Here is a 24,861-nt window from a genome sequence, read left to right as displayed (position 1 = left end):
ATTATTTTTTTAAACTATAGCTTTTTATTATACTTAAAATAATAAATCTTCCTCCCCTTTTTTAGATAAAACCCTAAATTTATTAACCCCTAGCGACCTAGAGCTAATAATAAATACTCTTTTTAATCGAGTTAATACTTTTACTAAGGCTAATAAGTTTAGTATTATAAAACAGTATAAATATATATTTTAAGTAAGTCGGCTTATATAATACTTATTTTAATATAATTAATTTAGTAAGCCCGGTTTTTTAAAAAGTATAAGTATTAAATAGCGTAGGTTTTAGAAGTGCGGCTATTAATAATAAGTAATTATAAAAGTATAAAAGGAGGGTAAGTAGTTATTACGTTATTATTTAGACCCTTAGTATAGTTAATATAACTACGGCCTTAGTCTTAGAGTATTTATATACCCTTCTTATTATAAACTTACTTAGTTAGTTAAGGATATTATTAAAATTATAAGCCGACGGGTTAGGATTTAAGTACGTAGCGTACGCGCTATTATTTAAAAGTAATTCCTAGAGGCCTTATTTATTTAGTAGGATATTTATAATATTAAAGCCTATATTAACTAAAAGAAATTAAACGGATATTTATTAATAGCGGCGCTAATTAAGCTATTTAATAAATAAGGGATCTTATATATCGTTAAATAAGTAGTTAATAAGCCTAATCGCTTAGTTAGGCCTATTTAGACTTTTTATTATTATTTTTAAATATAAAAGCGGTTCCCTAAAGTAATTAGCTTTAATAATATATATAATACTAATTACTTTAAGCTCCCTCTTTTTTAGGCTATTAAGTAGACCTATTTTAGGTCTACTTATAATATAATATTTAGTCTTATTAATAACAAGAGATTAAAAAGGTTTTAGTTATTTTTAATAAGTATTTATTAACTAATTAAGTAATACTTAATTTACTAGCTTTCTATTATTATTACTAACTACGATAAGTAAATAAAGACTATACTCAATAAGTAATTTTTTAAAGTTTAGTAATAACTTTATATTTACTATATCAACTCTAATATTATACTTAAAACTAAATAAAAATAGATTAAGGACCTTAGTTATAATAGTAATAGTAATAAGTTTAACGATAACGATTATTAATTAATTATATAAATAATAGCCGAGCTTAGTAATAAAGACCGTGCTTATATTAATATAATAATAAATTAAGCTATTTTATAGACTTATTACGGGGTATTAATTATATAAAAGCTTATTATTTTTATTAAAACGGAGTATATTTTTAAAAAAGCCTAGACTAAGCTTTATAAAAGGTTTACTAACTAGTGCCTAATTTTTTAGTACTTCTATATAATATACTTATTTTTAAAAGTATAGTAGGCCTATTACTTTATTTAAAAATATTAGAACTTTAGTACTCGCGTTACTTTTAATACTAAGTTAAGTAATAATAATATTAAAGGTTATTTTTTAAATAGTCTTAGTTATTTATATTAACTTATTAACGTTATATAGGATATAATTAGTAATTAAGAGCTATACTTTTACTAAGCTTATATAAAGGACGAAATACTTAAAAACTAAGAGTATATAAATACTCGCTTTAAATACTTAAATAAACTTTAAATAATACTTTTTTTAAAATATTTTATTTTAATTAGGACATAAGGCCGGTTTATAAAGAAAATAATATTATTTAGTAAGAAGCTATTTTTAAACCCCCTCGGATTTTATAATTTAAACTATATTATTTTAATTAAATTAAGTATTTTATATTATTATAGAATTTATTTTAAAATATTAAATTTAGCTACTTTTAGTAAATCAGAAGTATACTTTTAGTAGCGTTTTTAAAAAACGTTTTTTTAGATTTATATTACCGGATCCTTAACCCCAAAATTACTATATCCCTCTATAATAAGCTAAAGAATATAATATAGCTTATTTTATTATAACTAGTTTTATTTAAAAAAGGCTAGTCAGTTAGTTAAGCTCGTATTATTTATAATAATTAAGGTATAAGTAATAAGAAGCGAGGCCGCTTATTTAAAAATAAAAATAAGTTAATACTAATTAAGCTTATAAAAAGAATAAGTTAGCTAAGTTAAAACTAAATATTAAGCTTATTTTAGTAATAAATAAAAAGCTAATTTAGCGTTCTTAATAAGGGGAGAATAATAGGGAATTATATAAGTAAATAGCTAATATAACTTAGTATTTAGAAAAAATAGAGCTAGTAAGAAATAGTTTATAATAATAATAAATTATTATAATTATATTAGAAAAGTAGTTAAGTAGACGTTATTATAATTTATTCTTTATATATTTTAAGTATATATTAAAAGAAAAAGCCTTATTTATTTAAGATTTATAAAAGCTTATATTACTAATTAATTTAAAATTTATAAATTTTAAATAAGTAATATAGCGGTTCTAAATAAGTATATAAGTTATAATAGTATTCTTACTTTTAGAAATCTTAAACTAGAGCTTAAGTTAAAAAGGATAATAAGAATACTTATATTAATATAATTATTTTTACTACTTTTATAGGGAGGTACTATTTTTTTAAACTAATTAAAAAGTAAAATAGTAACGCTAATATAAGGTATATACCTCTATATTAATTTTATATACCTCTCTATTAATTACTTTTTTATAATAAAGTACTTTTTTAATTTATAATAAGCCCGCTAAGTTAGCGCCCTAGCCGATTTTAATTTTCAAATTTAGTATTACTTAGGGTAGGAAAATTTACTTATTAACGTATTATTAAAAAAGAACGAGGATATTAGGACTTAATAAGTACTAAAAAAGGCTAACTAAACTTAGGTCTTATTATTATTAGAACTATTATTACTAAATATTATTACTAAGCTATGGGGATTATTAAAAACCGCGGTATAATAGCCCGAGCCTATTATAGGGTCTTTTATATTAAAAAGCGAGCTCTAGGGGTACTTATTAATTCAAAAGATACTAAGGCTTAATTATAACTTAGTAATAATATTATTTATTTTAATATAGGTATTAGTAACTAAGAGCTACGAGCGTTAAAAGATTTAGGACGACGGATTATTTATAATATATAATAAGCTCGTTATACCCGAAGAGAATAATTTATATATTATAATTATTTCTAAAGTTTATAAATAAAAGCTCTTTACGTACTTAGGGTATAATAAAATAATTAAAATAATTAAATAATAATATTCTTAGCTTAGCTTTATATTAAATATATATTAATACGTTAAGAACTATTATATATACCGTAGTTTTTAAAAACCTTATAATAGGCCCCCGGGGGAGCTAAGGCCTCTACTTATACCCGAATATTCGTAATAATATATTTTAATAGACTTTATAATAGTACCTCCCGATTAAAAGAGTTATAATATAATGTACGTCGTAGTTAATAAACTAAGTAAAAGGGCTATTTTAATACCTTATTATAAAACTATTATTACGCAGAATATAAATAAAATATTTTATAAATAAGTATTATTAATTTTCGGGCTATTTAAAACTATTATTTCTAACCGTAATTCTTAGTTTATATCGGACTTTTAAAAATAGTTATATAAGCTCTATAGTATTAAATTATAATTATTAATAATAAACTACTCGTAAATAAATAGCTAAATAAAAATTTTAAATTAGTATATCCTTTAGTAATTACGGCCCTTAATAAACTATTACTAAAATAATTAAAGTAATATACTACTTATAATAAACTTTATTTACGTAGCTTAACTTAGTAAAACTACGGGGCTATTATTTTATAAAGTTAAATTTAGTTACTAGCCTCGACTATTTTTTAACTAAGTTACTAAAACCCGACGCTTTAAATTAACTAAAGAGACGCTTAACTATACTAAAACTTAAAGAATAGCCTAGGGTATTTACGAGGCCTAAAGTATTACTAGAAATAATATAGAAATTACCTAAATAAAATACTAAAAATACGCTAATTATTATAAATAGCCTAACGACTTAAAAATTAATAATAAGGTATTTATAAACGTATCTTACTAAAAAACCTAAAGTATTAATAAACTATAGTAACCCTAAGTTAGCCCTTAGTTTATTATTAATAAGGAATTAATATACTAGCGTTATAAATTAATATACTAGCGTTACTCTTATATTAAGATCGCTATTTTACTTTTTAATTAGTCTAAAGAAAAATTATTAATATAGTAGAATAGGGTAGGGCGATTAGTCCTAGCGGTCCTTTTTAAAGCTAATTAAGTCTAGGGATCTATAAAAGAGCTAATCGGAGTAAAATCTAAAAAGAAGGGCCCCGATTAAAAACAGGAGCTTAGTAGTACGGATTTTTATTTTAATTATATATATACTTTTTAGGATTCAACTAGAGCCTTTTTAATAATTTATTTTTATACGTAATAATATAAGATAATTAAGAAGTCTACCCTTCCGATCTAGTTAATACTATCTTCTTTCCCTTAGTTATAGCTCCGTTAATTAAGACCGTATTAACCCGATTAAAAAAGGTATTTTATATTATTTTTATAAGTATTAGTAGTTTTTTTAAAATACCGTATTACGAAAGTCCCTTATACCCTATACGTTTTTAATAATCTCCCTTTTTAAAAATGCCTTCTTTATTAAATAAGAGAATAAGTAAAAAAAAGCCCGACTTAATTAAAAATACTTTAAATAATTAATTAAGGAAAACGGCATAATAATTAAAACGAATATAAGCAGTAGGATTCTAATTTAAAAAAAGGTAATTAAATAATTAAAATACGAAAACGAAAACGTATAAAAAGGGGCTTCTTATTTAATAAAATAGGGAATATAATAGACCTTAAGAGGTAAATAAAATAGAATTAATTAGAAAAAAACGTAAATACTTAGGACTAAATTAGGCCTAAATATAAAACGCCGTAATAATATAATAAAATAAATAATAAATTAGGATTAAAACTAATAAAATACCTTAACGGGTATAACTAGTTATTTAACTAAACTTCTTTTTATTAATTAATATAGCCCGGAGAGTAAATAATAAACTTATTTAAAAATACGAATATATCGGACTAAGGGCGCTTACGAAACTAACTTTTAACTAAACTTCTTAATAATTTTAATTAGTATTACTATAAGCTTAATATAACGTCCGATTAAAACTTTAATTATATATTTAATAAGGACTAAAGAAAATAGCCTAAATTACGTTAATTAGGATAATAGCTACGCTCTAATTATTAAAACGGCTCCTCTGCTCTCTTTTTAAACTCTATTTAAAATACATAAACTAATATAAGACTATTAAAATTATAAATAGAATTAACGAACTATATTTTTAATAACTTTAAACTATAAATATAAATAATTAATACGTTACTTTTATTACTATTAGCACCCCTTAGGACGTTTAATTATATAAACCTAACCCTTTTATTTTAAATAAACTATTTACTAAACCGGCCTTTACGGTTTATTAAAACTTATAAGTTACGGAGTTATTTAATAATAAAAAAACTACCCCTTTTAATAAATTTACTTACTAATCTAATTAAAAAAAACTAGTTATAGCTTAGGTTAAAATAAATACCTCGATTAATACCTTCCTAAGTACTATTACTACCTAGATCTAAACTACTACGCTTTAAACTAAAGTTCTTACGATTCTTTAACCTAATTTAATAAAAAATATAGGTTTTTATAAAATACTATTCTCTAATTAAAAAAGGATTATAGTTTTTAAAAACGATAATATTATAAACTTTTTAAAAAAGTTCGAGGACTAGTACGAGATTAGTAGGGTCCCGGACCGATTTAAAAATAAGCTTATTATATATATTATAAAAAGAGATTATTAAACTTTAGTTAAAAACGCGATTAGAGGACTACCTTAGGCCTAAGCTAAAGATTTCTTTTTATAAAAGTATAGAAAATAAGATATTAACCGCTTTTTAAATAAAGAAAAGTAAATTAAAAAAGTTATTAAAGGGCTACTTATTTCGTTTTTTAACTTAAACTTTATTTAAGTACTATTTACTAAGATTAATAATATAATTACCCTTACTAAGTAACAAAACCTCTATATTATAACTAATAAAAGCCTAATTAAGGCCGTATATAAGCGATTCTATACTAATATTATAAAAAGAATAGTAAAAGAAGTCGGGGTTACTTTAAATAGCTTCGTTAGATTAACAAAGTATATGAGGTTTAAAATAGGACTTTTTAATATAATTACGTATAAAAAAGAATATAGCTTACTTTTTATAAATAATTAGAGTTAACCCGAACCCTTATTACGACCCCCTACTCTTTAAATATATAGTAATACTTAGTATTAGTATTCGAACCGTTAGTAATATCGCTAGCTAATAATAGAAGTCTAGGTTACCTAAGTAGCTACTAATAACGCTACTAATTTTAACCTAATTAATAAAATAAATAAACTAGAAATTTATTAAAATAGTATTGATTTTTAAAGCCCTACCTATATATTTAATATAAATACTACGTATCTTAATCGGCCCCCGATTATAGGACCTAGGGATCGTTATTAATATTACTAAAGTTAATACTACTAAATTATTAAGGATTACGATTAATATACTCTTAATAAGAACGCCTATCTTATTATTTTAGCTTAGGGAGCTTAGTATTATAAAAAACGTAATAAGTATAAGTTTATAAATAATATCCCCTTTATTATAATTAAAAATAGAAAAAAATATACGATTACTAATCGTATTACCCTCCTTTTTTACGTAATAAATATATTAACTAAAAAAGATACTAAGCTTTTAACTAAGTAAATTCTAAACTACTAAATCGGACTATTTTAATAAACTATACTTATACTCCCTTTTACTAATCCTATGAGTATAGTTAAATATGTTTACGTAATATAACCTAATCTAGGTTATTATAACTAAGCGGACGTTTATACCGTTCGTAAAAAAAGACTTCTTAAGAATTATACTTTAATAACTAAACCGCACTTTAAAAAAACGTACGGTATTAATAGCCTAAACTAGCCTTTATAATTTAAAAAAAAGACGGTTTCCTTTTCTAATTAAAAAAAAGAAATTATAAAAATTAATAATAATAACAAGGTTCTTAAAATAGTAAAAAACGTAATTCCTAAATTTATTTCTAAGCCTTAGCTTATTAAAGTCCTGATTAATAATTATAATACTAATACTTAAAGAACTTAAGAGCCTCCTTTTTATAAAACTTAAAAAACGATAATTATAAATTAGCCCCACGACTTTAACCTTAGGGTTAAGGTTGAAAAGTTAGTAAAAAAGAGGCTTAAGGCCCCGATCTCGCTTTTTATAAACCTTTTATAAAAGATTATATTAAAATATATTATAATAATAATAATTTTAATACGTAATTAAGAATATTTTAATATTAATAAAATCTTATTAAAAGCTTTAAGATCTTTAACTAACTTAGTAAAAAATAGATAATAATAAAAGGATATTAAAGATCTTTTTAATAAATATAATAAGAACCTTTTTTTAAAACCGAGCCGTATAGTTAAGATTAATAAAATTAAAAGTACTAATCTAATTTCTAAACTTCTAATTTCTATAATTTTAAACGCCTATTTATAATTAAAAATCTAAATCTTTAGTATAAATTAAAATAATAAGGGTTCGATAATCGTCGCAATCCTAAATACTAAGACGTAAATTAATATCCTTTTAAAATAATACGTTAAGAAAGCTAGTATTTTCTATATAATAACGAAACTCTAAATATAAACGTTTAAATACGATCCGGCTAGCTAAATAACTTTTAATAGCTTCTATTTTACGAATATATAGATTAATAAGTTTAAAATAACTACTTATTCTTTTATTAAGGACGAGCAAAAGACCTCCGATCTATTATTATTAGGTCTTTTATTTATATAAAATACTAAACTATTTTTTAAATATAATAGGTTAATAATTACTACTCTAATTTATATTAAAAACGTAAAGCTAAGAATCCCTATAAAGATAATTAAAATAAACGGTTTTCGGAATATAAAAGATATCTTACCCTATTTTAAATAATACGTAGAAAAAGTCTTTAAATTAAAAAACTAGATATTAATAATATAACTAAGAATATTATTAGTTCTAATAACCCCTATTTAGAATCCGAACTAAAAAAAAACGAGCGTATTATAGCGGTCTTAAACTAAGACTAAGCTAACTAAATTATAATTATAGTTACGTTCTATACGATCTAGCTATAAACTAGCTTATCTCCCTCTTAAATTTCTTTTCTAATTATAATTAGATCTCTTTAAATAAAAAAAGCCGTAATTTAATAACTTTCTTAACTCTACTTAGGCTATATAAATACTATACCTTCTTATAAGGGGTAACGAATTTAGTAACTTAGTTCTATTACATTATAACCTATATTCTTTATAACTTAATTTTAAAATACTATAGCGCTTTTATTAATAATATCGTAATTAAAGGCCCGCGATCCTATTATAATAATAAATATTTAACTAACTATCCTAGGATTTAATAATTCGTTTACGAGTACTTTTAGAATATTAATTAAATCTTAGTTAATATCGAGCTAATTAGCTATACTATCTCCGGAGTAAAATTATAATAGTATTAGCTATTCGTAATTATTATAAGCTACCTTTATAATATAAAAAGGAAACGGCCTAATTAGGCTAAAGTCCTTAAGACTTTTAAATAAATAAAATACTTAAATATTTTAGAAATTAAATCGTTTCTTAGTATTATTACTTTTTATTATTATTAAATTAAGCATTTCTTTTTTATAATACCCCCGTTATACTCCTTATTTAGTAAGAACTAATTTTTTAAATAGGGAGCGCCGTAAATTAAGGCTATAAAAACGCTTAAAAAGATAATTATTATAACCCCTATTTTAGTTTTATTAAACTATAGCGCTAAGGCTAGGTAAATTATTTTTATAATAGACGCTAGCGTTAAAAAATAGAGTAATACGCTTAGTTAGATTATTAATAATAAGTATATTATTATTTAATATAAGAGCGAGATATAACGCGGGCTAAAACGTAATTATAACTTTAATAAGCTTAAAATACGAGGCATTTTAATAAGCCTAAAACGTCTTTATAATTATTTATTTAGGATTAACTTCTTATTAAAAACCGATACTTAGGTCTTAGTTACTTAGATTAATAGCATAGTAAATAACCTATTATTAGTAATAATAACATACTAGCTCTCTTAAATTAGACTTTTTAACTTTAAAATTAAATATATTAATAGAAAGAAAAATACTACGGTAAATAGCCTTTTAAAAAAAAACCCTAGCTAATCTAACCTAATTAAAATAGAACTTAATAAAAATATTAAGAACTTTATTAATATATAAGTTCTATAAATACGCGTTATAAAGAACTTTTTCCTTATAGCACATAGCTATAATAATACTACTATTAATTAAGTACGGGAAATAAATATTCTAGCTAATATACTAATACTAAACAAATAATAGTTAGATCTCCTAAAATAAATCGCTTATTTCCTTCTTATTTTAAAAAGGCTAGCGGGTATACTTTTTAATTAGTTTAGACATTTTAAATAAATAGCGACGTAATTTATTATGTAAAATAAACTTCTATTTTAATAGAGAATAAAAACTCGTCCCTAACCTACTTAAATAATTAATAATAAGCGCCGCTAAGTAGACTTAATTAACGAAGTATATAATAAATCCGGGTACTAAGGATAAGAGGCTACCTATTTCCGCTTTATAAAATAATATTACTAACTAAAAATATACGCTTAAGCCCGGGAACTAATTATAACTTATAAAGCTTATTAAAAAGCTAGATTATAACGCTTTAATAACCCCTATATATTTATAGTCCCGATTTACGAACCCTTTTTTAAGGTCTATTTAAATGTTTAGTATATAAGTAAATAAAAAGTTATTAAGGCGCGTTATAAATTTATAAGATACTTAAAGGTATAGATTATAACGAACGCTTTATTAAAAAATATTATAAAGTTTATTTAAAAAGATATTATTTACTACTATAAAATCTATAGTACTCTAATTATTAATAAGGGACGAGAAAATATAAGTACTATTACTTAGCTTAATTAGTAATAGGATACTTAGTAAAAGATTATATTAGTTTATAACCCTCGCGCTAACGGGCTTTTTAAAAAAGGTTACTAACTTATTATATATATACTTTATATCTAGTTAAATTAGGAGAAAAAAGATATTAGACTTATATTTACTACGGCCCTTTTTATAAATAGGATAACTATTAGAGTATCGTTAGGTTATATACCGTTCTATTTTATTTATAATCGTTATATAATAACCCTAATTAAAAAAAAGATAGCGATTTAGAGAGTACTCAATTAAGAAAATATATATATAATAGATTAAGAGGTTTAAGCCTAATTATAAGCTTTTATTTTTTTAATAAATAATTAAAAAGTTATAATTGATAAGGTTACTTAATATCGAACTTAAACCCGTAACTAGTTTAACTCTTTATACTCCTTTTAATTATTAAAATTATAACTTAGTAATTTAGTTCTCGTTTTCGATATTTAATAAAAAATCGATATATTAATTTTTAAAAAGCTCGATTATTATTAATAAGGACCTTTTTATATTTACTTAGCCGCTCCGAATAGATCGTTATATTAACTAGAGACGCTTATTAATAACCTAATTATAAAGGCTACTTATATTAATAATTAGCTTAAAAAGTTCTTAAAGTCTTTAAAAGGCCTCTACTTATTACTTAACGAGTCTAATCTTTATAATAACTTTATTTCTAACTTAACTAACCTTTTATTTTTATAAAATAATATAATTAAAGCCGCAACCTTATTTCTTAATTATAATAATAATATAATAAACTCTAAGGACGAAGATACTTAACTACTTACTAAATAAACCTAATTATAAATAAGAGCCTCTTAAAGAAGTAAATTACTCTTTATTATTACTAATTCTTAGTATAAGCTACGAGTTTTATTTATTAAATATTTATTTTATAAAGATATTATTAAATCCGGCTAATTCTTTAGTTATTTCTTTACTTAGATCTAGAATAAAGATATAAGGGGACGATAAAAAGAAAATTATTTTTTAATTATTATAATTAAAAACCTAACGACCTTACTTACTAACTATATATTATATTAAAAAACCCTATCCCTCTCCTTAAATATTAAAGCCTAGTTCCTTATTTAATTAAGCCCGTTTAGTATCTAGCTTAGCTTATATAGCCTCTTATTCTACTTATTTTATTTTAATATACTAATAACTTTTACGAATTATAAATATAAAATCTTTAGTAGGATATATTAAAAGGGCGTCCTTAAGAATAAAATCGTACTTATCCTCTTTAGCCTTAGTATTATTAATATAGTTAAAAACTATATAAACCGAAATCTTAACTCTCTTAATATTAATTAGGATTAGAAACGCAACCTTACTACTACTTATTATATAATAATAATAATAACCTTACTTAGGGTCGGCCCCGGACTATTTAATATCTTACTAATTATAGCTCTTTTTAAAATAGCATTTCTTACCCTTAGAATATATATAATTATTATATCGATCGTTGAAATAATCCGGTAAAAAAACGTACTTAAAATAGGGGACTATCTTTTTAATTAGCTTATTAATATTAGAACTAATATATTTTTAAAAAAACTGCGTATAATAGTTATAAAGTATAGTATTCTAAACGCTATAAGCCTAAATAAATAAAAAATTAATAACGGGGGTTCGTTTACTTAATTACTAAGATAGAGGACTAAAGGGACTAGTATAATTATAATTAATAAAAACCTAACGGCTCTATAAAAACGATCCGCCTGCGATACTCCGTTTACTAACGTACTTCTTAATAACGTTCTAATTCGTAATTAATTATTAAAATATTTAAACTATTTACTTTTTAGTATACTTATTAACTTAAGGATTTATAATATAAAATTCGGTATAAAGCTCTCTAATTAATCTAAAAAAAGTTAACTAATTAATAATTTTAAAGATTTAAAAAAAAAACCCGTTAAATTAGGATAAGAATTAAAAAAATTAAATAGAATAGTACTTACTATAGTTTACTTTTTACTAACTTCTTAAAACTTATAACCCTAAGTTTTTAAAAAATTAACTTTTTTAAGAGTAAAAAAAGAATATTACTAAAGCCGGACGTCGCGACGAGTAGTTTTAATAATCCGATACGTATTATTAATAACTAAAATATTAAATATAATAAGTAAATAGATTATATTAAAAAAAAAAAGAGAGAGACTAAGTAAAAAAAATTAATTACGATTAAAAAACTATTATTAAAAAAATAAAATAAAAAGAGATTAGAGGAATTAAAAAAAGGCCTTTATATACCCTCCCTTAGATCCGGGGTATTAAAAAGGAAAGTACTATAGGTCTCTTAGCTAATCGACGTTAAATTATAACTACCGCATAAAAAAAAAAGAATAAATTATAGGATTAAGGCCTTCTCATTATTTATAATTTAGTACTTTTCTTCTTAATTAATAGAGGCTACCTTGCGATTAGTATAAAAGGGTAGTTTTTTACCTAGCTACTTAACTTTTTTTTTTTTTCTTTAACTACTATTATTATTATTAAGTAGCCGTTTTTAATTTAAATATTCTTTAGCCTTCTTTTATACTTTTAAACCTAAGTTATTACTTCCCTATAACTATTACTAATTAAACCTTTTTTAATTCTTACTTCCTAATTTATTATATAAATACTAACTTAGCTATTTATAATAGCCTCCTCTCTCCCTATCTCTTTTTTAAACTAAATAATAAAAAGAACGTAGTACGAATTTAAAGCCTAATTATAATAAAAAACCTTAAAAGCAATACTAAATACTAATTAAAAAAGTAAAATCTAAATAAGCATATGATTTTTAATAAAACTAACCCTAGGACTATAATAAATACTAAGAACTCTTAGTTCGTTAATTTTAATACGAACCGCTAATATAAAGCGTATACTAACTATTACCTAAGCTTAGTACCTAAACGAACTAATTTTCCTTAAGTAATCCTAACCCTTTATAAATTCGACTTTTCTAATTAGCTCGGTATAAAGGACGTACTTCTTTTTTTTAATTAGCGCCCCGAGGCTTTTAAAAATTAAAAAAATAAAAAAACTTAAATAGAATAAAGCTACTATAAAGTAATAAAAGTCCTAACTAATTATTATAACTTTTAAAAACGCTTACTATATAAAAACTAAATTTAAAAATACGAGATTAGATTTATAATAGAGGTTATAATATAAGACCTCGCTCTAGTACGTAATATAATTATAATTAAAAAAAGATAAGAGAATACTTTTAAACTTAATAAAACCCCTACCCTAATCTCTTAAACTTAAAAAACTATATAAAGGATTAGGACTTCGGCGTACTTAATAATCTTTTTTTTATACTAATAATCCGGGCTATTTTATAAAAATAATTATTAACTAGTAAAATAATATAGTTTATTAATACGATTTAAAATAGGATCTTAAGTATTTAAAAAAGATATTCGTTAATAATATTTAAATACTAAAAGCCTTTTATAGTTAGATCGATACGCTTCTTTATATTTAATAGCTAATTAATATAAGTACTTATATAATCCCTATAGTATAATAACTAAGTAAATAAAAATACGGTTTATACGTACTTAAATAGTTTCGTAACGCGGTCCGACACGGCTAGCTTAACTTAATTCATAATATATACTAAATAACTTATAAATACTTTAAATCGTTTAATAATAAGCTCTACGCGGCTTAGATTTAATAAATTAACTACGAGTTTTAATATAATAATCGTTACCCTTTTAATATAATAAAACTTCCTTTAAAAAGGTCCTTTAAAAATATAATATACAATCGGGACTCTAAAAGTAGGCCCTATACCGACTTAAATAACTCTAATTATATTATAACTAACGCTTATAAAGTACTAATTCTTTAAAAGTCCAGTTCTTATCTACTTAGCCTTAAATTTACTAAATAAAATCTAAGAATTTATAACTTACGCAATTACGGCTATTATATTTTTATAAACCCTATATATTTTAAAAAAACTAAAAATATAGTTAAGAGCCTTAATTAAGAACTTACTACTTTTAAAAAATTAACCCTACCGTTTCGATCTTTAAAAATACTTAAAAATACCTAAGGATTTATAATAAATAGTAACCTTAATCGGACTCTATAAGTAATTAAACTAATAAAGGTTACTAATTAGTATTTAAATACTATTATTAATAATTAATTTATATACCTAATTAATACCCCTAAAACCCGTTAAATTATATAGTTTTTATTAAATATATTACTATTTAAATTACTACTATACCTCAGCCCGGCTCTTAATAAAGTTAGTTTAAAAAACTAAGGAAGTAGTTTTTTAAATACTCTAGTTAGGGGTAGGAATAGCCTTATTATAAAAACTCCGATCAAAGTATTAAGGGTTTAGTTAAAATAAGAAACTATTAAACGTACCCTCTTTAACTATAATTAAACTATATAAAAGAATAGCGAACGCTAATATTAAGGGCTAATTAAATTTTATTAAGACCTTTTATAGTATTATAATATATATATAAGTAAAGCTAATATTAATAAGAGTATAAAAAAATAATAAGTCGATTAGTATAACGATCTAATTATAAAAGCTATATATATAACTCTAGCTTATACTCTTTAAATACTATTACTAATAAAGGGAGCTAAGAAGAATTAAAATAATAAAGGTTAAGATTAGGAAACTATTAAAAAAGAATAAGATAAGAACTAAGTAAAAAAAGCGGAGTAAATAAAAAGAATAAAAAGGGTAAAGAAGGTAATTATAAAAGAAAAGGGTAAATAGAGGGCTTAAAATAATTAACTATATATAGTAATTAGGACTAATCTAAAATAATTCTTTTTTATAAAAGATCGAGGGAAAAAGAAATTAAAGAACGATTAAAATAAAGTAGGGCGATTAGTCTTAATAGTCCTTTTTAAAACTAATTAAGTCTAGAGATCTATAAGAGAGCTAATTAGAATAAAATATAAAAAAAGGGCCCGAATTAAAAATAGGAGCTTAGTAACGCGGATTTTTATTTTAATTATATATAAACTTTTTAAAATTAAACTAGAGCCTTTTTAATAATTTACTTTTATATATAATAATATAAAATAATTAAGAAGTTTACCCTTCCGATCCGGTTAATACTTTTTTCTTTCCCTTAGTCATAGCTTTATTAATTAAGACCGTATTAACCTAATTAAAAGAAGTATTTTATATTACTTTTATAAGTATTAATAATTCTTCTAAAGCACCGCACCGCGAGAGTCCCTTATACCCTATACGTTTTTAATAGTTAAATTTTACTAAATATTTATAAAATATCTTAGGTTTTTATTCTTTTACTCTTTTTATATTTAGGTTATATTATTAAGTCTTAAAATTTAACTTATAATATTTATTTATAATAGCTTTTATAATTAGAATTAAAAACGTTCTCTAAGGCTAATTTTAAAATAATACCCTTATTGAAAAACTTCCCTTTTTATAAGAACGATTATTAATTAATTACGGCCTCTTATTATTATTTAATTAATTATTATTATCTCCTTTTTTAAAAAGTAACTACCTTAGTATTAACTAATTTTATAAAATTAGTAATTTTAAAAAATAGTATAACCTTATTACTAAGCTCTTAGTTGATATATTATAAAATATATAACTTTTTATATATATAGTAGTTTTTTTCCGGCTTTATAAGCACAAAAGATCGATTATAATAAGATTACGCTTTTAAAAGAAATTATATAATATAGTATACTTTTTAATTATATAATACGCGTAATATACCCTAAGTACGTACTTAACGTAATTTAGTAATTTTAATATAAAAACCGCTATATAATTCGGGATAAATAAGGCGGCGGCGCCGGCCAGAAAGGTCGATAGTAAAGGTCGGCCGTAATAGTTAGCTATAATAGTTAGCTATAATAGTTAGAAGCGGCCCTTAATTATAAAGGTTCTAAACTTTAATAATAATATAGAGGTTTTTAGAAAAAGGGCTAAATAGGCTAATATCTATTACTCTTTATACTAGAGCTTATAAGAATTCTTTTTATCCTTATCGTTTTTAATATTACCTAAAACTACTCTCTATTTAAACTAAACAAATTTACTAAATAAACTTATTAATATATAAACTACTACCTCGATAAGAACTTATTTTTTTAGTATATAATTAGTAATTAATAAGCTAAAAATACTTATTAATAAGTCTACTCCTCTTAAGCTAGGCGCCCTCTTCGGCTAGTTTAATACTATAACTATTATAACTAACGTAAATATACCCGAGGATTAATAAAGTACTTTTTAATAATACGGAATTTAGCTAGGTAATAGTACGAATACTATAAATAGCTAAGTTAATACGGATATTAAGATTTAATATATTAATATTAGCTTAGAAATTATATTTTAAAGAGTTAAAAATCCCTTTAATACGGGCTATATTATAAATATAAGGGAATATATAAGTATTATAACTTAATACGTATAATAAGGCTAGGGCCTTGCCCTATAGGACTTACGGCGGCTATTATACTATATATATAAAAGTACGGACTTAGGGTAACTCCTCTTAAAATAAAGAAACTATAAATAAGTTACGTAACTACGATTATGTAATAAAATAAGGAATAAACGCTTATAAATAAGTAGGACGGACGATTATAAATAAGTAGGACGGATAACTATTTAGTAAATAGTTAAATAATAATAAATAAGAATATTATAAAGGATATATTTAAGAACGAGACTTATATATAGTATAGACTTAAGCCGGGCTTAAAAATAAACCTCTTATAGTTTTTTTAATAACTAACTTAGTATTAAATCTTATAATTATTTTTAACTATTTTTACTAAGAACCCTTTTTAATAAAATTACGATTAATTACTAAAGCTTTATTTATTTTATAATCTATAAATATAGTTTTAAAAAAACTATTTACAACTATAATACTATTTACTTAGTACTTATAGTTTTAATTTTTATTAATATATTTATTATAATTAGTTAGCTATAATACTTTAATTATTCCTATTTAGTAAGTTTATTTTATAAAGACTAACTAAATAGTACGAACGATATTTTTTTAAAATAACTCTATTTACTTTTTTAACTAGCCCTAAGGGTAAAGGACTTACCCCTTTTAAAAGCTTAGATAAAGAAATAAAGAACGCTAAAAACTCTAAGGAAAAACTCGATTTTACTTTAGAAATTTATATTATTATATAAAGATATTTTAAAAAAAACGACGAAGATATTATTTAAATATAGGCTATACTTAACGAAACTATAAACTACTTAGAGACTAAGATTAAGGAGGTTAAGTATTTAACTTAATAAGTTAATATATTTTAGGGAGCTATTAATATCGTTATTAATCTTTTTTAAAAAGGACGATAGAAACTTAAGCTTAATATACTAATTATTTATAATATTATTTTAAGAACCCTTAAAAGATTTCTAATTTAAATTAAGAACTATTAAAATTTTTATTATGGTAATCTTATTAATAAAACTAAGAAAGTTATATATATTACTAACTTTTTTAAGGGACGAGCCTTTAAATAGTTCGAACTAGTTTAAAAAAAATACTTTAATAAGGAAATATTTAATAAATACTCTACCGAAGTGTATAATATTTATTATAATTTTAATAGGTTTAAAAAAGCTCTTAGATCTTTATTTTAAAATCTTAATAAAAAACGATAAACTAAATACGACTTTACGTAGCTATAATAAACTAAGTTAGTAAAAGAATATTCTATTAAGTTTAGATATCTTAGTATTTAGCTAGATCTTATAAACGATATTAAAATATTTATATTTTATTAAGGGTTAAAGGACGAAGTTAAGGACGAATTAATCCGATTTAATAAACTTAACGACTTTTTTTAATATAGCGAGTTTATTATTAAAGTTAATAATTAGCTCTATACAAAAAAAAAAAAAAGAACGTAAGTAAGAACTTAACTCGGGACATAAGTACTAATAATAACCTTAGTATAGTTTTTAAATAAACTAATAACCCCGTAATAACTAGAATAATAATTAATAAAATACTATTTATAAATAGTATAAAGGACCTATAGACTTTAATATTACTAAATATAAAGAACTATAATAAAAAAAGGACTTTAAGTACTATAACTATAATAAGCTAGGGTATATAGTTAGAGATTATTAATAACTTAAGCATATTTAATACTAACTTATTTTAGAAAAACGAGCTAATATTATTAATAAAGAAGTTCCCTATAAATAACTTTTATAAATAGCTTATTATAATAACGACTACTTTACTTATTAAAATAGTAAGGAATAAATAGAATAGTATTTAAAATAACTTAATAATAGCGGATAATTTAAGTATAATACTATTTTACTTCTTATTAGAACCCTAGTAATAGTAATAAAAAAAGAAAAAATACTTACTTATTAACCTTATACTTTTAAAAAAAAGAATATTAAATATATTACTACGCTCTTTTAGATTTATAAAAATATAAAAGAAAAAGCTAAAATAGACCCCGTTATAAGAAATATACTTTACTTTTTTAAAGGACGAATTAAATAAAACTTCTTAACTAATATAAAAAAGTAACTCTTTAAATTTAAAAAAAAAAGGACCTAATATTTAAAAAATTATAAATAGCCTCGTTTATATAGTACGACGAAACTATATAAACTAAAAATAATTTACTAAGTTTAAAAAAGGACTCGATTTAAATAAGATCCTAACTAAGTCTATTTATATAATATAAAAAATAAATAGCAATAAAAGATTTATTTATAAAGTTAAAGAATAGCTCGAAAACTTCTTATATAAAAATAAAATTAAAATATTTAAGAGACCGACTCTTAATTTCGGAATTACGAAAGAAAGAAAAATTAACTTTAACTTTAAAAAAAAAGAAAATATTAATATAAGAACTAGTTCTTTTTATTTTAATAAAATAGAATTATTATATAATTTAAATAAACCTCGCAACGTTACTTAATAACGTACTTAAATAAAGATTAATTATAAAATACTATTTAGCGTTAATAATACTAGTTCTAAAGAGGATAATAACGAACTATAGTATAAATTTATTTATTTATTTAAAAATGACTAAACTATTTAGTTTTATAAAATTAAAAAACGTAAAAAGGTTATAATAACCCCCTATATAAACGAAAACTACTCTTTATTTAACCCTAAAGACTCCTTTTATAAAGAATTATTTTAGGTAGAATGCTTAAATAATAAATATATTTAGTACCTCGTATATAAATAAAATAGTCGTTTCTATTTATAAAAACGTAATAGTAAACTTATTAGGGATGTTTATATAAAAAACTAATTACTTAGCTAGACGTTACTAAGCTTCGATAATAATAATAAAGTAATATTCGGCCCAGACCCTAGCTTTTTTATAAAGTACTTTAATAATAAATATATAGAATAAGAAGACTATAAATATAACTAATATTAAATTTATTATATTAAAAAGGCTAAAATATAAAGGGAATACTAAGAGAAATATAAATAAAAAAACTATTTAAAAAGATAAATAATAAAAAACTAAAAAAAGCTAATTATAAAAGAATAATAAAAAGTAAAAAAAAGAAAAAGGTTCTTATATATAATTAAATAATATAACGACGCATACTTATAAGTTAACCTCGATATTTATAAACGAGGGTTAAACGCTATTATTAATAGTAGCGTATCAAAAACTTATATTTTATTAAGAATAGTAAACGAACTTAATTTATTATTAATATAAAAAGATAACTTATATTAATTATAAATAGTAAAAGGAAAATAGGTTAATTATAACTATAGATATATTAATTAAGAGACCGTATACTTCTTAATATATATTAATAATTAATAAGAATAACTATAATATAATATTATAAAAATAAAAAATATCGATATTACTTTAGGAATTTCGTAGTTATAAAAATATAACTTATAGATAGATTAAACTACTAACTAAGTCCTTTAAAGAAATTTAGTTACTAAACGACTTAAAAAAAAAAGGGTTTAAATAGATTTTTAAAAACTCTTAGAAAACGAGAATAAATATAATATATAGCTTTTATTAAAATAATAAAAAGCTTTAAAAAGTTTATAACTAATACTAATGATTAGGGATCGTAACGACTCTAAACTATACTTAAGGAGTACCGAATATATATAAAGCTATTATAAAACTTAAAGAAATAGGATTATTAAAATATAATAGCTAGGATATAAAAATCAAACTTAAAAAAAGAATATAACTTAGGTTCTTTTTAATATATTTAATAAATTAAGTAAAATAGGAATATCTTAACGAATATATTAATAAAAAACTCGAAAAAGGACTTATTTAATTATTAAATTCCTTTATAAGATTACCCTTATTCTTTATATTAAAAAAAAGAATAAAAAAACGAAGAGTAGTTATTAACTATAAAAGACTTAACGAAATTATAAAAAAGAATTACTATTTCTTATTATTTATTACTAAGCTTAGAGATTTATTTTATAAAACTAATTAGTTTATTATTATAAATCTTAAGGAAGTATTTAATTAGATTTAAATTAAAAAAAGAAATAAATAGAAAACGGTATTCCGAACTTATAAAAGACTTTTTAAGTACCTCGTTATACCCTTCGGACTTACTAATACTTTAATAACTTTTTAAACAATAGTTAACTACGTACTCTAAGAGTACGTTAATATCTTTATTATTATTTATATTAATAATATTCTTATTTTTTCCCCCGACCTCGAAATATATAAGAAGTATATTTATATAATATTTTAAAAACTCTAGGACGCTAAACTATATACTAAACTCTCTAAGTATGAGTTTTATATATAGAAAGTAGACTTTTTTAAATATACTATTATATTAAAATAAATTTATATATAAATATTAAAAATAAAAGTAACTAGGGACTAGCTTATACTATAAAACGTTAAGGACGTATAAGGATTCTTAGGATTTATTAACTCTTACTAACGATTTTTTAAAAACTATATTAATATAATTAGACCTCTTAATAACTTAATATAAAAAAATACCTTATTTATTTAGGATTTTAAATATAAAGAGGTATTTATTAAAGGTAAGAATATAGTTATTTTTAAACTAGTTATTATAATCCCGGACCCCCGAAAACTTTTTAAAATCGAGACCGATATTTTAAACTTCGTTATAGGAGTAGTTTTAAAATAACAAAATAAATAGAAAAAAAACTTTGTTTATATTACTTTTATTTTAAAGTATTTTACGGAGTAGAATTAAATTAATAAATTTATAATAAAGAACTAATAATAATTATTAAAGTATTTCGAGAATAGAGGCTATAATTATTTAAAACTAAGTACGAAGTTATAATTTATATAAATTATAAGAACTTTATAAACTTTATAATAAATAAGAATCCAAATAAGTAATAAGTTAAATAGAATAAATTCTTATTTAAATTTAATTTCCGAATTATTTATTAAAGAAATTTAGAAAATAGTAAAGTAAACGCCCTTGATAAAAGACCCGATTATAAAGTCGTAGTCCCCAAAAAAATATAAGTTATTTTTAAATAAGAAAAGGACGGTAGTTTTATATTAATTATAAAGCTCTTTATAATAACTAAAAAGATTAATACTAGCCTAATTAAAAGAATAACTCCTAAGTTTATTATAAAAATTTATAATATACCCGCATATAGTTATTAAAGAGTTATTAAAATATAAAAACGGATTTATTAATATTATAATAAATCCGCTATACATATTAAAATTACGGAAGTAATTAAGGACTATGCGACTTATAAAAAAGTAAAAATAGCCCGTATAAGCCTTATAGCGAGCTATAACTATTATAATTATTAATAGAAGTATAGTAATTAATTATATAAGACTTTATTATTAAACTACTAAAGTTTAAAGAACTATTTACTAAAGTATAATATAATAATATCTTAGTTATAATTAACTAACTTACTAAGTTTACTTACTTTATTCCCTATAAAGAATCTAGTACTATAAAAGACTTAATATATATATTTATTAAGACTATACTCTCGAACTACGGTTTATTAAAAGAAATTATTTTAAATAGAAATAAGCTATTTATTTTAAGGTTTTAGAAACTTCTAATTTCGTAACTTAGTATAGATTATAAACTATTAATATTATTTTATTTATAAACTAATAAATAAATAGAAAGGATTAACTAGATTTTTAAAATATATTTTTGTTATTATATAACCTATAACTAGGATAATTAAGTAGTACTTTTATTAATAGCCTAGTTCGTATATAATAATATAGTTAGTAAAAGTATAAAAGAATTTCTATTTTATTTTAATTACGGATTTTAATTAATAATATATAGAGAAGTATAGTAAGGATTATAGGCTATAAAAGCTATAGCGGACGTAAGAAAGCTTAAAAGAATTTATAAATAAGTATTAATAAACCTCGAGTTTATATAATAGTATATAAAAAAAATATAAATAGATTAAGGATTAGAGGACTATTTTTAAAAAAAAGGGGATAGTACTTATTTTTTTTATTATAATATTAAAATAAAATAACTAAGTAATAAACTAGATTATAAAAAACTTAGACCTTTCGAAATTATTAAAAAGGTCTTATTAGTTAATTACGAATTAAGATTATTAAATATAATATAATATTACCCTATTTTCTACGTCTTATTACTCGAGCTTTTATTAAGAAGTTTATATAAAAAAAGATTATATTATTATTAAACTAAACTAATTAGAATATAAAGTCGAACGAATTATTAATTATAAAATAAAAGATAATAAAAAAGAATACTTTATTAAATAAAAAAACTATAGATATAAAGAAAATATATAGGAACTTATTACGAACTTTTGGAACTTTTAATAACTTTTTAAAGAGTATTAAAATTAAAATTAAATTCAGAACTCCTAGTTATGATAGCGTCCTAATAATAATCCTAAAAGTATTATTAACTTATATTTTATAGGTTATTAAAGAAGTATTTTTAAAATCCTTAAGAAACTTTTTTAATATAACTTAACTCTTTTTAAATACTATTTGCTTTTAAAAATAAAGACGCTCTAATTTAAATAATAACTTATTTAACTTAGCCTAAGCTTATTAATAAGCCTTAGCTTTTTTTTATAATTCCGTAGCCCTTTTTAAAAACCGTAACTTTTTTACCTCTTTTTTATAATTAAAACGATTAAACTCCGTTATTAACTAACTAACTATACCTAGTTAGTTAAGACTTAATAAATAAAAAACGTAATATATATAAGTAGAAATAGCGTTAATAGACGTATTATATAAAATACTTAAATAATAGTATATTCTATAGACTTCGGAATTAAGAAAAATTAAATAACGGACCCTTTGTGAGTAATAATTTAAATAAAGTATTATTTTTATACTTTTATTAGAAAAACGAATAATACGTAATAATTTATAACGAGACGTAGCTATTAAAGATTTCGATTTTTTAATTCGACTTAATATTGTATTAATATATTTTAAAGAAATACTTAATAATTCCCTAACTTAGGAATAGACGATTTATTTATAAGCCTAGAGGACTAGACTTTTAAAAAGAGAAGCTAATATTACGACTTAATATATATAATAAAGCTAGGGCCTTACCCTATAGGACCTATAGTAGCTATTATATTATATATATAGAAATATAAATTTAAAATAACTCCTCTTAGAATAAAAGAATTATAAATAAGTTATATAACTATAATTATATAATAAGATAAAAAACGGATACTTATAAATAAATAAAATAAACGATTATAAATAAATAGGACGGATAACTATTTAATAAATAGTTAAATAATAATAAATAAGAATATTATAAAAGATATATTTAGGAATAAGACTTATATATAGTATAAATTTAAGCTAGGTTTAAAAATAGACCTCTTATAGCTTCTTTAGTAATTAATTTAATCTTAGATCTTATAATTACTTTTAACTATTTTTATTAAGAACCCTTTTTAATAAAACTACGATTAATTACTAAAGCCTTATTTATTTTACGACTTATAAATATAGCTTTAGGGAAGCTATTTATAATTATAATACTATTTAGTTAGTACTTGTAGTTTTAACTTTTGTTAATATACTTATTACGACTAGCTAGCCGTAATAATAAAGGGCCTCTTAATTTTTAATAAAAAGGAGTATATAATATAAGATCTAACTACTTACGTAAGTTAGTATTAAGAAGTTTTATATATATTAAAATAAGTATAGCTTACTCTCTAAATAGCTAGAAGTGGAGGAAGGTTAGGAGTTTTAATTAGTAATTAAGTATAGAGCGTAATATACTTAGTTTTCTTTAATACGTAATATATAGTACGGCCCTAGTAAATTACTCCGTCGGGAGGATATAACTTTTTATAAATAATTACTTTAATATTAAGCTTATATTATATTTTCTTTATTATATTCTTAAAAAAATAATAAAAACCTAGCGGACTACTTTTTTATAACTTTTTTTAAAATATGACCCCTCTCCCTTTAATAAATAGTCTTAATAACCTTCTTATTTTATAATAGAGTAGTTTAGTAATACTTTTTAGCTTATTAAATTAATTATCAAAACTAATTAATAATTAATAACGGTACTACTTTAATAATAAGAATATATTTATTAATAATAATAAATATAGGGTCCTTAAGTTAACTTATTACTTTATTTACCTCTATAACTATTTTCTATTTAAAATAAAACGTTTTTTTAAACTATAACCTCTTATTAT

The sequence above is a fragment of the Colletotrichum lupini genome, chromosome 6, assembly GCF_023278565.1.
Source record: "Colletotrichum lupini chromosome 6, complete sequence".
Lineage (NCBI taxonomy): Eukaryota > Fungi > Ascomycota > Sordariomycetes > Glomerellales > Glomerellaceae > Colletotrichum > Colletotrichum lupini.
This window is presented reverse-complemented; position numbering follows the sequence as displayed.